At 34.9% G+C, this 14280-nt stretch overlaps 1 long non-coding RNA gene across 1 annotated transcript; it reads left to right on the plus strand.

Moving 5' to 3' along the window:
- Positions 1-6098: 6098 nt before the first annotated feature.
- LOC136233432 (uncharacterized) lies at positions 6099-6728 on the plus strand. The gene is made up of 2 exons (XR_010690837.1): positions 6099-6353; positions 6514-6728. It is a non-coding gene; the product is annotated as an uncharacterized lncRNA (long non-coding RNA).
- The last annotated feature ends 7552 nt before the right edge of the window (positions 6729-14280 follow it).

Genomic DNA, 14280 nt, shown 5'->3' on the forward strand with positions numbered 1-14280 from the left:
GGTCTGACTGATGCACTTACATGGATAGGCAAAGTTGAAGCCTTCACTGTTAGCATGATCAGTGCTGCTGAGCTTAAAATACCCACCGAAGTTTCAGACAGTGATGTGGCTATTTTTTATGGTGTCAATGAAAGTGCCGAACGACTTAAAGCGCTGTCCACAGAACTGACCAGAGTCGTCTTAACCGACGCCTTTAGGATTCCTCCTCCCGATGCTGACAAAACGGGGGAGAAAGCACAAGCGAGAACACAGCATGAGTCTAGTCAGTCCAAACAGAAGAAAAAGAAATAGACATAGGCTAGCTCAGTATAGGCTAAGTATGTATGTAGTCTTTATGGCTGTCTCAAATTTTTGTCTTGTTTGTAAACACTGACTACCTACATTAAATATCAATACTTGCATCTTTTGTTCAAACAGTGAGTTATGAATTGTTTTCATGCGATGTTGTGTATTATGTCATTATGTATCTTCAATTGAATCAGCTATGTTTAAATGCTTACAAAATTTATTGATTGAACCAAATGCTGATAACATGTTTGACATTGACTTATATATAGTCTTATAAAACTCATTGAACAACAAATTACTCTGCGCCCTCTGAATGATAAAACCTTCCGCTTAAACACTGAGTAAAAGAGAATATGTTCCATGAGCTGACCTATATCTGAAAACTGACCTTAGACTTACTCGATTAAACCTTTAAATGTTTAGAGTAAAACTAAGTCAGTTGCTCAACCCTTACGGGGGAGTTTGCTAAGTTATATTAGGTCAACTATCATGGGGGAGCTCAACACTGAGTTCCTCGCTGAATAGTTTTGCCAACATCAAAATGGGGGAGTTTGTTGAAACACCTTTCCACATAATTTTGATTTGACAAAATTGTTTAAGTATAATTAAAAACATATTCTAAACACACTAAGTTTAAATGCTTTGATTTATTCTACTAATTTGTTTGTTAAATGTTGAGTTAAATTGTTTATAAGACATAAGGATTAAAAGGCCCAAGCCTAATACAACAGTAGGGGTGGGCAAAAAAACCGATCAAACCGGTAACCGAACCGAAAACCGGTAATCCGAACCGGAAAAAGCGGTTAGCTGAACCGGTGGTTTTCTTAATGGTTAAAAAAATAAATAGGTACCGGTTTCGGTTTCGGTTTCGGGTTAGCGTGTTGAAAAACCGCGGTAACGGTTAACCGAACCGTTTAATAAATATAATTTTAAAATATATATATATATATATATATATATATATATATTATATAACATATATTAGTATATAACATAGAGTATTATAAGATTAAAAAAAAACAAAAGGCTTTAACATATATTAAAAAGTAAAGCTGATTGATTATAAAAAAAATAAAAAATAAAGCTGCTTAACATAATAAACAATAGATCAAATTAAAACCCTATTCTTCTCCTCTCACACACACCACGCCGCCACCCACCATCGTAAAGTTTGTAACCTCTCTCACACACACCGCCCGCCGTCTCTCTTCCTCTCCTCCTCTCTTCCACGCACCGCCTGCCTTAACTTTATTTTACTTAGTACTAATTAATTCATGCTACTGATGAGAATTTTGCTTAACTTTATTTTACTTAGTACTAATTAATCATGTATGTGTGTATACATATATATATATATAAGCATTATGTGTATGTATATGATTAGTACTAATTAATCATGTCTGTGTATAGTTGATGAAGTTCTTACATTATGCATACTATGTAAACTATTAAATAATGAAGTAATGTATACATTATGTATACTATTAAATAATTACATTATGTCATAATGTAATGTATAGTTAATGTATAGTTAATTACATTATGGCATTTCTTTTTGTTGTTAAATTAACTAAACAGGTGATGAAGTTTTGGTTCTAATACCCAACATTTATTTTCGACTCTGTTTTGTCAACTGATATATCGAGCTAAATAATTTATGTCGATCTGAGATGAAATTTTCATAATTTAGTTCGGTACTTATGTTTGAATTCCGAACTTTTATATGAATTCTCGCTTGAATTTTTGAAATTATGTATATTTTAATATTGTTTAAAAATTTAGATTTGGGTAAAAATTATGGTTAACCGTTGATTTTTGGTTAACCAGTGAGAATTGGTTAAAAACCGTTAACCGAAAAACCTAACCGAAATTAATGGTTAACCGGTTGTATGGTTAACCGATTGATATGGACCGGTTTCGGTTTGGATGGTTAAAAAACCGTTGGTAATGGTTCGGTTATTTTTTTGCCTACTGGACCGGTTAACCTAACCGTGCCCACCCCTATACAACAGTCAAAGCCCAAGTCAAACAGTTCAATACAACTCGGCCCGCGTTTATCAAAACGATGTCGCTGTGTACCAAAACGCAACTCAGCAAGAGAAGGATCTAGAAGACCTTCAGGGAACAACTTCGGAACGAAGCTGCTGAGTTGGTTCGACAAAGCGTACAAGACAGCAGCTGGCTAAGGAAAACTTCCAGACAAAGTATTTCTACTTTGGGTAAAGTTCAGACGACACAGTATGCTGTCTAGTTGACTTTACCATAAAAGGAGAGACATTCTGCCGAGCTGACCAAAAGCTGACCGAAGACAGAAGATACACAAATCTGATTGGCCGAGAGCTCTGAGCAAGTCAGGATGACAACGACAGGAAGCCGTTTCTCTCCAACGGTTATTTCGAAATTCGAAATGACCGATGCCTCAAGACGTCTCTATAAATAGTGCCATCAGAAGCTTCATTCATACAGAACTTGATCAAGCCATTACGCTGACCAAATTTCTACGCAAGTTCTGCAAGCAAAAAGCAAAGCAAATCTTACACTACAGTTCATATATTTGTGTAAAAGTCTAGAGTGATTATTCAATCATCTAAGGTGTCTTAGCAATCATTGTTTAGGACAAACACTTATCATTTCTAGAGATTAGAAAGGAGAGGCTGAGTACTCGGTTATAGTACTCAGCGAGAGATTAGGATTGAGTAGAGGTATAGAGGAATGTACTCTTGTTATACTCAGTTGCTAAGATTGTAAAAGGTTTGAGGCTCTACCTTTAAAGAGCTCAGTAGAGGATTCGAAATCTCGGAACGTATTCCGGGGACAGGACGTAGGCTTAGAAGAAGCCGAACCTGGATAAATCTGCTGAGTAACGTATTTCTTACCTTAAACTCCTTATATATATTGCTTGCTTAAATAACCAAAAACTGACCAAGTAAAGAGGTCAAGCTGAGTTGTGCGTATCGAACATCTGAGCTCAGGAATAGACTTTAAGTGCTATCTCCTGACTCAAGTCAAGAAACTGACCTAGTCACCAGTTGACTAAGCTAGTATCTTACTGATTACTCAGCGCCGCTGTTAAAACCTGTTCTCTTAAGAAAAGAAGTATGCCCTAAATCTTTAAAAAAGTTTAAATACTTCCTAACCCCCCCTTGGAACTATACTTGTAACGTTATAAGGGACCAACAGATAGTAATGCTGTAAAAAATCCAATGGTTCTAGGAACAAAGTTGCACAAAGATGAAGGCGGTGCTAGAGTTGATGCAACTCTATTTAAGCAATTAGTTGGAAGTCTTATGTATTTGACTGTGTCTAGACCAGATTTAATGTTTGCAGTCAGCTTAATTAGCAGATTCATGGCAAATCCCACTTAGTCACATTGGTTAGCAGCAAAGAGAATCTTGAGGTACTTAAAAGGAACAGTTAGTTTAGGAATTTTCTACAGGAAAGGATAAAGCAACTTGAAGCTTGTCGCTTTCACTGATAGTGATTATGCTGGTGATTTAGATGATCGAAGAAGCACTTCCAGATATATTTTTAAGCTAGGATCAAGCGTAATCTCTTGGGGCTTTAAAGAAGCAGCTGGTAGTCGCTCTATCGACAACGGAAGCAGAATATATAGCAGCAGCTTTGTGTGCGTGTCAGTGTATTTGGCTTCAAAGGATACTACAACAGCTAGAGGTTGAAGAGAAGGCAGGGACGATAATCTTTTGTGATAATAGTTCTACCATACAGTTATCCAAAAATCCTGTTTTTCATGGAAAAAGCAAGCACATTGATGTGAAATTCCACTTCCTAAGAGATTTGGTGAATGGTGGTGATGTTAATCTGAGTCATTGTGCTTCTGAGAACCAAGTTGCAGATATCATGACAAAGCCTTTAAAGTTGGAGCAGTTTGAGAAGCTTCGTGGTATGCTAGGAGTTGTGGATATCACTGAAATAAGCTAAATACAGATGTATTAGCTTAAGGGAGGGATTGTTAGTCATTTGTTTGTTTTTAAATAAGTATTTTCAGTTAAAGGAAGTCCTGTAGGGAGACCTATTATTTAGGAATAACAAAGGTTATCTTTTTTCTGTTTTTGTTTTCCACGATCTTAGCCTATTAAGCGTGGATTATGTTCTTGCTGTATGGCTATTTATAGCCCTTTCATTATTGAATAACATTATCCTTTTCCAGCAATTTCAAGTGTTAATTCGAATCTAACAATTTTTATATATAAAAAAAAATTATATTTCTTTAAACTATAAGCTGAAATTAGACATTTTTTTGGATGGATATGGAGCAAGTGTTTTAAATAGCAATTTTGACGGTATCTTTTTCATTTTAAAAAAAAATCTAATTATTTATAGTTGTATTAGATATATTAATTTTTTTAGGTTTAATAGGCACCTAACCCCTTAAACTTGTAATTTTTTTCACCTTGCCCCTTTAAATTAGGGGACAACCTCTCAACCCCCTCAACTCTCCAAAAAATCACATACAACCTCTTACACTATTATGTTCGGTCAAAATATTGACCCATATAGAAAACGCGCTTGACTGTTGACCACACCAATGTCACGTGTCATTTTTGTAACAATCACTTGGATACATTTCACCTCGACGACCACTATCGCCAACCTCAGCACCTCGATAAGGCTGTGACGACAAACAGCGACAGCACCTCGCACGAATATGGAAAAATTTAATTTAAAAAATGACACGTGGCATTGGTGTGGTCAACAGTCTAGCGCGTTTTCTACACGGGTCAATATTTTAACCGAACATAGTAGTGTAAGGGGTTGTATATGATGTTTTAGGAGATCTTCTAAGTTGAGAGGTTGTCCCCCTAAGTTGAGAGGGGCAGGTGAAAAAAAGTTACAAGTTTAAGGGGTTGGGTGCCTATTAAACCATTTTTTTATTATATGCAAATGAAGTAAATAATACGATTTTAATTAAATTTGGTATATAGAGTATCAAGATAGAAATTGGGAGACTGTTTTTATTCATTCTTACAGGGAAGGTAACCGTGCTGCTGACTGGCTGATGAATTTCATAGGTTCTTGTTCTTTGGGTTACCATGAGTTTGGTGTGCCTCCTACAGGCCTTCAGAATATCCTCGCTGAAGACAGTAGGGGATTAGTGTTAAGCAGAATAATTCAAGACTAGTCGGGCGTTTTTTTTTTCTCCGGACGTGAAGCCTTCCTTGTTCACCAAAAATAAATAAATAAAGTGTAGTTACAATTAATGGATGATTTTATATGTCAAAATTAAAGCATCCAAACCTAATCATATAAATTGATAATCTACCAATTAATTATGGTAGGTGGTTATTTCTTTTGAACATATGGTAGGTGGTTATTAATAAGAAAAGAATAAAAGGATAACAACCAAATTCTTTCAATAAAACCCTAATATTTCTAACAAAATAAATTTTCAATTTTAATTATATGTTATAAAAAAATTAGTTTGATTATTATTTAACTATCGTATCGGATATTTTAAACATTAATTATATCTAAAATATTTAAGATATTACTAATACTGATACAAAATATCTATATAAAATTATTTTAATTTATCGACAAACTTGTTTAAAAGATCTGTTTTTTTGGTTACCAACTTGTTTAAAAGATCTGATCTATCGTAACTTAAACCATTTTTTAAAAAATTTTGATAATATAAACTTAATTTTATTTGAAAATGTTAAACTTAAAAAATGTTAGAAATAAATATGTATATCCAAAAAAGTAAAATAAGATAAAATGGAAAGTCCACCTCAAGTGGACTCTTTGGTCGGTCTTCCATCTCAGAATAAAAAATAAAATAAAATAAAAGAATGGACCCTCAAATTCCATTATTTAATTCCACTTTTATCCATTCCAACTTAATTCTTCTTCTCCCCGAATAAGGCAAACAAGCTACCTCGATCTCCATCTTCCGAAACACAGATTCTCATCAAACGGTCAGGATCAACAGATTCTATGGCGGTAGAGCTGTTGGTGTTAGGGTGTTCAGGAGTTGTGATGTTCCTCCATGGAGCTAATTTTTTCTTCCATCTTCTTTCTCACCATCTTGCTTTTCCTTCTCTCAGGTTCTTCTTTAATGATCCGTACTGTATTAATCTTTTTAAAATTGGGATTTATCCTTCTCATGATTCACAAATTATGGTTTTATTTAGTTGTTTCACTTCCTTAATTATCTATACCCTGTTTGGGTTAATAATGATATTTATTTGTGTTTTTCTGTGGCAGTTTTCTGGGTTTTGTTGGATGGTGAAGGAAGAAAGAGATGGTGATTATGATTAATGATGATTAATTCTTCAAGCAAAAGTAGTAATGGAGATTAATTAGATGGTAGCTCCTACCTAATTGTATTCAATCATTTTAGTGCTATTCCTACTCCATTTTTTTTTTTTTACATAACTTTTATAAAATTTATCACTTTATATATATGATATTTTGTACTATCTATCTATCAATATTTGGCAATTTTGTCTTCAATTTATCCGATACCAACAATTTTATAATTAAGTTATAATAATAATAATTGTGGAGAAAAAATTAGATTTGTAGGACATAAATATTAAGGATAATTGCATTATTTTAATAGTTTGATTAATATTTTATTGATTTTAATAAATTAATTTGCACTATCAGGAACGGGAGAGGTAGATGTATATGATTATTTTTTTTTTTTTTTATAAAATGGTTCTATATTGATCAGATGAAAAAAGTCCAAATACAATCAGAAAACCATAATGAATAAAACCTTATAAAATCCATAAAGGGACAAAGACGATTACAAAGAGCAAGAAAAAACCATAAAAGGTATAAAAAAACACAAAAACACAATTGGAAATCTAAATTCGTAGAAGAACAACTGCAATCCGATCTTCATCATTCAATTCATTTCGAACATTCAAATCAGAGTCATTTCTTTTGTTGCAACTACATAGATCTATTGATCCATGTATAAAATAATTCGTTTCCGCTCTTGCTAAATCCGAAAAAGGTATAAATAAAAGAATAATTGGTAGCAGATACAATTCAGACAAATAGAGAGATCCGGAAAATATATGAACACTGATTAGAAAGAAAATAACAAAAAAAACAAAACCTAATCCGGTGGGAGGAGGAAAAATGATTAATTTAATATAACTTCAATAATATGGATGTATTTTTATTTGTTTATTTAAAATTGTTTTTAGTAATTTTTTTTTTTGGAACCTCGTGGTTAGTTAAGTCATATAATGAAAAAATTTAAACCCTATAAATAAAAAAATAAAAAAATAACTCAATCATTTTGACAATTTAATTAGAATTTCAATTCCAATACAACTTAATTAATAATGAAAATATTCCAAAATCCTAGATCTCTTTTTTAAATTCTCTCTTTATTCCTAAAAAAAAAAATGTTGTTAAACATAGTCCCAATTTTTCACCCAAGCCCCGTGAAATGATGAAAATACCCTTTAAGATTTTTTTGGGTGTTGTTAAACATAGCCTCAATTTCCCACCCCTAGCTCCATGAAAGGACGAAAATATCCTTTGAGATTTTGGGGTGAGAAATTGAGATTTTTTTCCTCTCCCGTCACGCGGGCGTGAGGAAATCACGTCTCTCCTTGTGGTGAGGCGTTATAGCCACACGCCTCACCTTGTGGTGAGATGTGATTTCCTCACACCCGCGTGGCGGGAGAGAAAAATAAATAAATATAGTGTATGTTTTATACGGTTTATTGCGGAATAGACGGTTTATTGCGGAATATACGGTTTATTGCGGATTAACCTTTTAGAAATAAAAATTAACAACATTAACACTAAAATTAATTAATATACACAAAATATTACATATATTTTCAAAAGTGTTAAAATGTGTTAAAAACAACAAGTTCTAGTAAATAACAACATATATCAATGTGTTTGGCGCCACTCGTCCATAAAGTCATCCATATCTCTCCTAATAAGTGGACCCTCCTCATCATGTCGCTCGACGACCAACCGCTCAGTAATACACCACAAACGGCTAATCCACTGCAGAAAAATAAATATTAGGAAACAAATATATGTAAAACAATAATAAATAACAAAATAATAATAAACTTACATATTCGCTGTTAGAGCGAATATGATGGACCGACACATCCCGAGGGGCATGAAGGAGATGAGGATGTGAATATCGTCTTTTATTACTAAAAATGAAGAGAAACTTGTCTTCATTCTACCTCATTCCATCTCCATCTGATATTACACAAATATAGTTTTACCACGTGAAATCACAGACGCTTGAACTTATCTTCTAAAAGATATAATGTACTGTTTCTCATCATCTAAAACAAAATCGAATGATGACATACTAGAAGCTTGATTCAAGAAGTCTCACTAGATCCAATCAAGAATCCAATTGTTGCCATAGTCAATTCTGATTCTGGGAATCATAGGCCAAATGACCTTGAGGGATATCACGCCTTAATATCTAGGCCCACTCCTTCCTATCAACAGGAGACACATGTCTCACCCCGCTCCACAATCTCTAACCGTCTTCTACAAGATCAACATCAGTATAAATAGAGTAAGTTCAGCTCAAAGTAAACATGTCCATTCATATTTAGATTACCACGTTAATTTATTGATTATGATCATCCTCCATTATTCTCTATGAATTGACTTAGGCATCGGTGAGGGTTCACTGTACAAACGACCTCATTTGACCTTGCTTCTATATAGTTGCAGGTTGATACGTGGACTTTCAAGATTCAACCACATCAAATATGTGCGGTGAGCATGAACTGATACAACAATGACTTGTTTAAGAAGTTCTATCGAAATCCCTTCCACCAGTGCACTCCCCACAATGGAGATCCAAAACAACATCGAAGAAGAAGCACGCTGGAACCGTCAGTTCAATGACAACCCAATCATGGAAATGGTGGAAGAAGGGGAAGTCATAGAACCCCAACAACAAAGGCTCTTGGGTGCAATCTCATGGCGTCTGGAAGAAAACATTGACTTTGTCTAGGAGGTCATCATCATTATGAGGCAGGAGCATGTCATCCAAATGGCAGGAGCGAAATAAAAGCTAGTGATAGTAGAAGAAACAATAGGGTACATGAACAAACCTGATGACACAAACTGCTCGACCGGACACTATACATACCGAATCGGCTACCGCTGACAAGACGGCTCCCCAAAGAGCCAAGAAAGGATCCAAGCACCTAATCAAAGGGGAAATGAGTCTCTTCGGTACGGTGCCACAGACCCGGACTCCCCCTCCGTGCAACATGAGAGATATGGATCAATCTCCCATGAGATCAGTCTAAGCAAGAGAAGAAAGGCGATCCTCCCCAATCAGGAGGACACTAGACTCCAACCCTCGATGGATTTGTCATCGGTCAGCAGAATACGAGTCTGTCAGCCAAGAAATAGCGCCCAATCCCCGAACCTGAGAGCATTGGGCATCAAAAGCAAAGGGCCTATCAATCAAAGACAAGGATGTCGAGGCTAAATTTGAGGCAATGCAAAAGGAGCTCGACAAGATTATGAGCACCATCACCGAGACGGGGATCGATGTCGAACATCTTGATGTTACAGAAGTAGAATTACCCCTGATCAAGAAAATCAGGAGCAACTCAATGCCCCGGGGGTCTAAAGACTCGTTGTTGAAGGTGTTCGATAGGACAATTTCCCCCACTACTCATGTGAAGAAATTTAGACAAGCTATGGACACTACCATAACAACTGATGTTGTATATGACACCTATTATTTCCTACCACACTGAAAGGTGCTGCTTCTTATTGGAACGAGTCCTTAGGAACAGAGAAGAACATTACCAGCTTTAAGCAGTTGTCCAATCTTTTTGTTGACCAATTCATAGAGTCCGTCTGCACAATAGCACTTTGCTGTAGACTTAGAGCATTTCCAATTGGAGAAGGCTGACTGGGATCCTCGCGTTGAGGAGCAGGACAAACCGAAATCGCGTCAGATTTCTTAGCACGAGGCGTATATTTCCTTCGTGGCACACATCTATTCACCACATAGCCCATTGGATCCTACCTCAGATGACCTATTGAATTCACACATTCCAACTTGCCCTTCGGCTCATCCTGGCCAGTAGGGACGGTATTGTCAGCTTTATCGTGCCCTGGAGTAGTAACCTGAGCCTTTGAATGTCTTGCCACAATCCCGGGGGAGGTACACACTGCCTTAACTTGGCCATAACATCCACAATTGGTACAAGAAGTATAGAGACCTTCACACTCAATATGGTAGGTGGTACCGTTCAATCTGAATTGAGCAACAAGGGGCTTCCTCCAATCTATTTTGACACAAACCTGAGCAAACTTCCCTCATGACTTCCATGATGTGTTCTTATCAGCCCAAATAGCCTTACGAAACAAGTTTCCAATGAACATAAGCGCGTCCTCCTGATAATACTGCAACAGAAGTTCGAGGAATCTAGCCCAGATAAGAGTCGAGTCCATTGAAGGGCACAAAGGAAGGAGACCATTTGCGAACTGTCAGGTAATGTCCCTAAACCAACCACGACTCATCCTGAATGACAAGGTCTTTGTCCGACAGCTTATCAAAGTTTACTAGATGGAATCCATAACCGAGATCAGTCATAGTAAAATCCTCTTCCGTTTTTCAAATCTCCGATGAACGGTTCCTTTACGCAATATAGCCCACGTTTCGTCCCAAAATTTTCACAATCAGAGCATCAGACCATTTGTCGACCAATTTAGGAGCAATCAAGATGTCTGGGAATAGTGGATCATTATCCACATAGCCAATTTTGCCTTTGTCCGATTCACGCAAATCAATTGGAACTCTTCGGAATTCCAGCATAGATTCATTCGTCAACAGATCATGATATGAACGAGAAGGAGCGGTGGATAAAGAGGAGAAGGAGGAGAGGTTTCGGAACATGAAATGATTTGTCACTGCATTACTTGTTAAGAATTAGATCACCTTAACCATTTAATTAAAATTTGAATTTTGTAGAGGATAATATAACTATTTTTAAATTTTTTTTTGGTGATATCTCCCATAAGAAATCTACTCAACTCCAATTAGATTAGTCTAGGTTAGCTTCAAAAAAGAAAAAAAAAACACTATGTAAGAAGAGCCTTCATCTACCATTTATAATATTCTTTACCTACGGGTCAACATATATAAGGCAAATAAGGCATTTGCATGTCGGCGAGGCCATTTTAGCAATTCCTAGATGAGTTATGGTGTTAGTTGGTGTGTCATCATATGATACACAATTTCACTAAATTAACCAAATATTTTACATTTAATTTATTCTTAGCAATTTCTGCTCTTTAATTTATAATCACGTTATATGCAATTATATAATTAGATTAGTTGGAAACCATATCACAATCATTATTATTAGCAAGTCAACTTTTTTTTTTAAATATATAGATGTAATTGTATAAAAATTACAGCTACAAAATGAATTTGTAGAAAGAAATTTTAAGTCAATTTTTATTAAATACATCTCCAAAAAGGTTTTGACCAAAATTAAAAATAAAAATTAATGCAAGGAGTTTTTTTTTCTTGGTTCACAGAATGCAAGGATAGTTTTATAAGTAATTTAATTTTATTTTTGGGCTGGCCCATGACAAATATGTGACAGAGTTGAAATTAAATTAAAAGTATGATTGATGATAGCTCTTACATTACAAGCTTATATTTTCAGGGTTATGCTTATCCACTCATCAATTGTCCTAAATTTATGTATTCGGTGAGACAAGTAAATCAACTATTTAATTCATAGAGCATGAGTAGAATAGTTATTTCTATTTTCTATAAAATAAACATTTTGGTTCACTATTACATGGATATATACCACATTTGGATATTCCCCACTTTAACCTTGGAATGGCTATTCCTATAACTTACATGCTTTTTTTTAGTAACTAATTTATTAACACGTTTCTCCTTATTCTTCCTCTCAAATCTCTATTGACTTTTGTGATAACTGGTTGCATGATATTGTTTATGTGTCCAAATCTCCTTGTTAATCTGACATCGTATATAATCTGTAAAACAGCAATGTAAGTTAGACGAGGCCGGAGTCCGTGAATCCGCTTCGATGCCTAAGTCAGTTTGTGACTTAGATTTGGATAAAAGAGTATGGACTAGTTGTGAGATGGTAGTTAACGTATCGTGTCTTGTGTCTATACCTGCTTATATATAGGATTTTTAGGTTAAGTCCTTCTCTAATTAGGAACCCTTATGAGTTGAGGATATCCGTGTCCCTCAAGAAATCTAAGTTCTGAGAGGAATCCTTTATCATGTAGGATTCTAGAAGATTCCTCCGTCTGAGGAGGCCGGAGCTCTGATCGTTGCATTTGTACAAACTCTTTCGCACGTGTCTTTCAATCTCAAAGGGGTGGAACTGACATCATCCATATGATGTCATTTTGCATGATATCACATTGCAATAATTGCTTCGCTCATCCTTCCTTCTACCATAACTGCTTCCTCAGTCGTTGTCCTCTGTCGTTTCCTCCACCACTGCCATCACCTTGTTCCTTTTTTTTCTTATTATTTTCCTCATTTCTAATCTTCTAAGCGGGTTTGTTAAAAGAAGAGGAAGAAGGAAGTTTGTCTTCTTCTTTCCTCTCATACCTATGTTTTCATTTTAGTTTTTAATTTCATATTTGCACTTTTTTGTTGATTTGAAATCTATATATCTTGTCGAAATTCTTTTCTTGTCAGATTGTATCTGTTAGCTATACTTCTTTTATTTTTACATTTTTCGATCTTAGCAAGAGCGGAAAAGATTCATCTTATCCGTAAATCTATATATATACGTGGCTGCAAACAAAGAAAAGATCCAGATCCAAATTGCCAGAAGAGTCTAAATGACGAAGAATGGATTGCAGCGGTCTTTCAATTGAATTCAACTTATGAAAATGATATGATTTCTATGTTTGTTGTTTTATTTGTCCCTTTTGTGATTTGTATTGATGTTTATAGTCTTTTTTCTTTCTTGTATGAGTATGGAGTTTTTATTTCTCCTAATTTTCTTAATGTATTTGTATTGTTTCATCTAATGAAATTATTTACGACATTTTTATAAAAAAAAAAAACTGTCCCCTTTTTTTTCATTTTTAAAATTATCCTTCTATCAAATTTTCCAAATCTCGTATATTTCAGTAAATCCCTACTTCATATTATCAAAACGGGAAAATGTGAAAAAAATACAAAAAAAAAGAGTAAAAATTTGAAAAACACAAAAACAGTAAAAACGTGGAAAATAGTCGGACCTTGTATTTTGAGTAATTTGTAAAGTCATGCATTTTTAATTGCTCCAAATCGCTCATTTTGAGGTAAATAGTCGCGACAATAAATTTTTATATAACGACTAAGGCCCTGTTTGGTAAAGAGCGTTTTGGGATAAAAAGAGCGGTTTTGACCAACTTTAGAGGTTTGACCACTAAAACCGCTAATTGGAGTGTTTGGTGGAGAGAGGTTTGAGAGAGAGTTTTGGAATGAAAACGCTAATTTAGAAAAAGCTCTTAAAATGAGCTTTTTCAATTAGCGTTTTGCAATATTAAAATTAATGGACTTCTTTAACCCTAATAGATAGACTCCCTCTTCTCCTGCGCCAAAATTAATGCCCTTATTCGTCTTTTTGCACAAACCGCTATTATCAATCAGCTAATTTTCACCAAACAGGTCTACACAAACCGCTAATCAAATCAGCTAGTCAAATCAGCTAATGTAATCAGCTAACAGCTAACAGCTAATTCCCAAACAGGACCTAAGTTTCTAAATTGCACAAAACACACAACATCTGTTTGCAAACTTTCCTAAATCGGCTAAACTACAATGTTCATTTTTATTTATTTTTTTCCTTGTTTCTTCGCTAAAAAAAAAAAAAAAAAAAAAAAAAAAAAAAAAAGCTGGTTGTCAATATTTTAGAAATAAAACCAAAATTTGTTATATAATATTACCTGACTAATTAATTTCGTATATAAAAGAAGGGGCAAAGCCCCAATGCTGGT

The sequence above is a fragment of the Euphorbia lathyris genome, chromosome 6, assembly GCF_963576675.1.
Source record: "Euphorbia lathyris chromosome 6, ddEupLath1.1, whole genome shotgun sequence".
Lineage (NCBI taxonomy): Eukaryota > Viridiplantae > Streptophyta > Magnoliopsida > Malpighiales > Euphorbiaceae > Euphorbia > Euphorbia lathyris.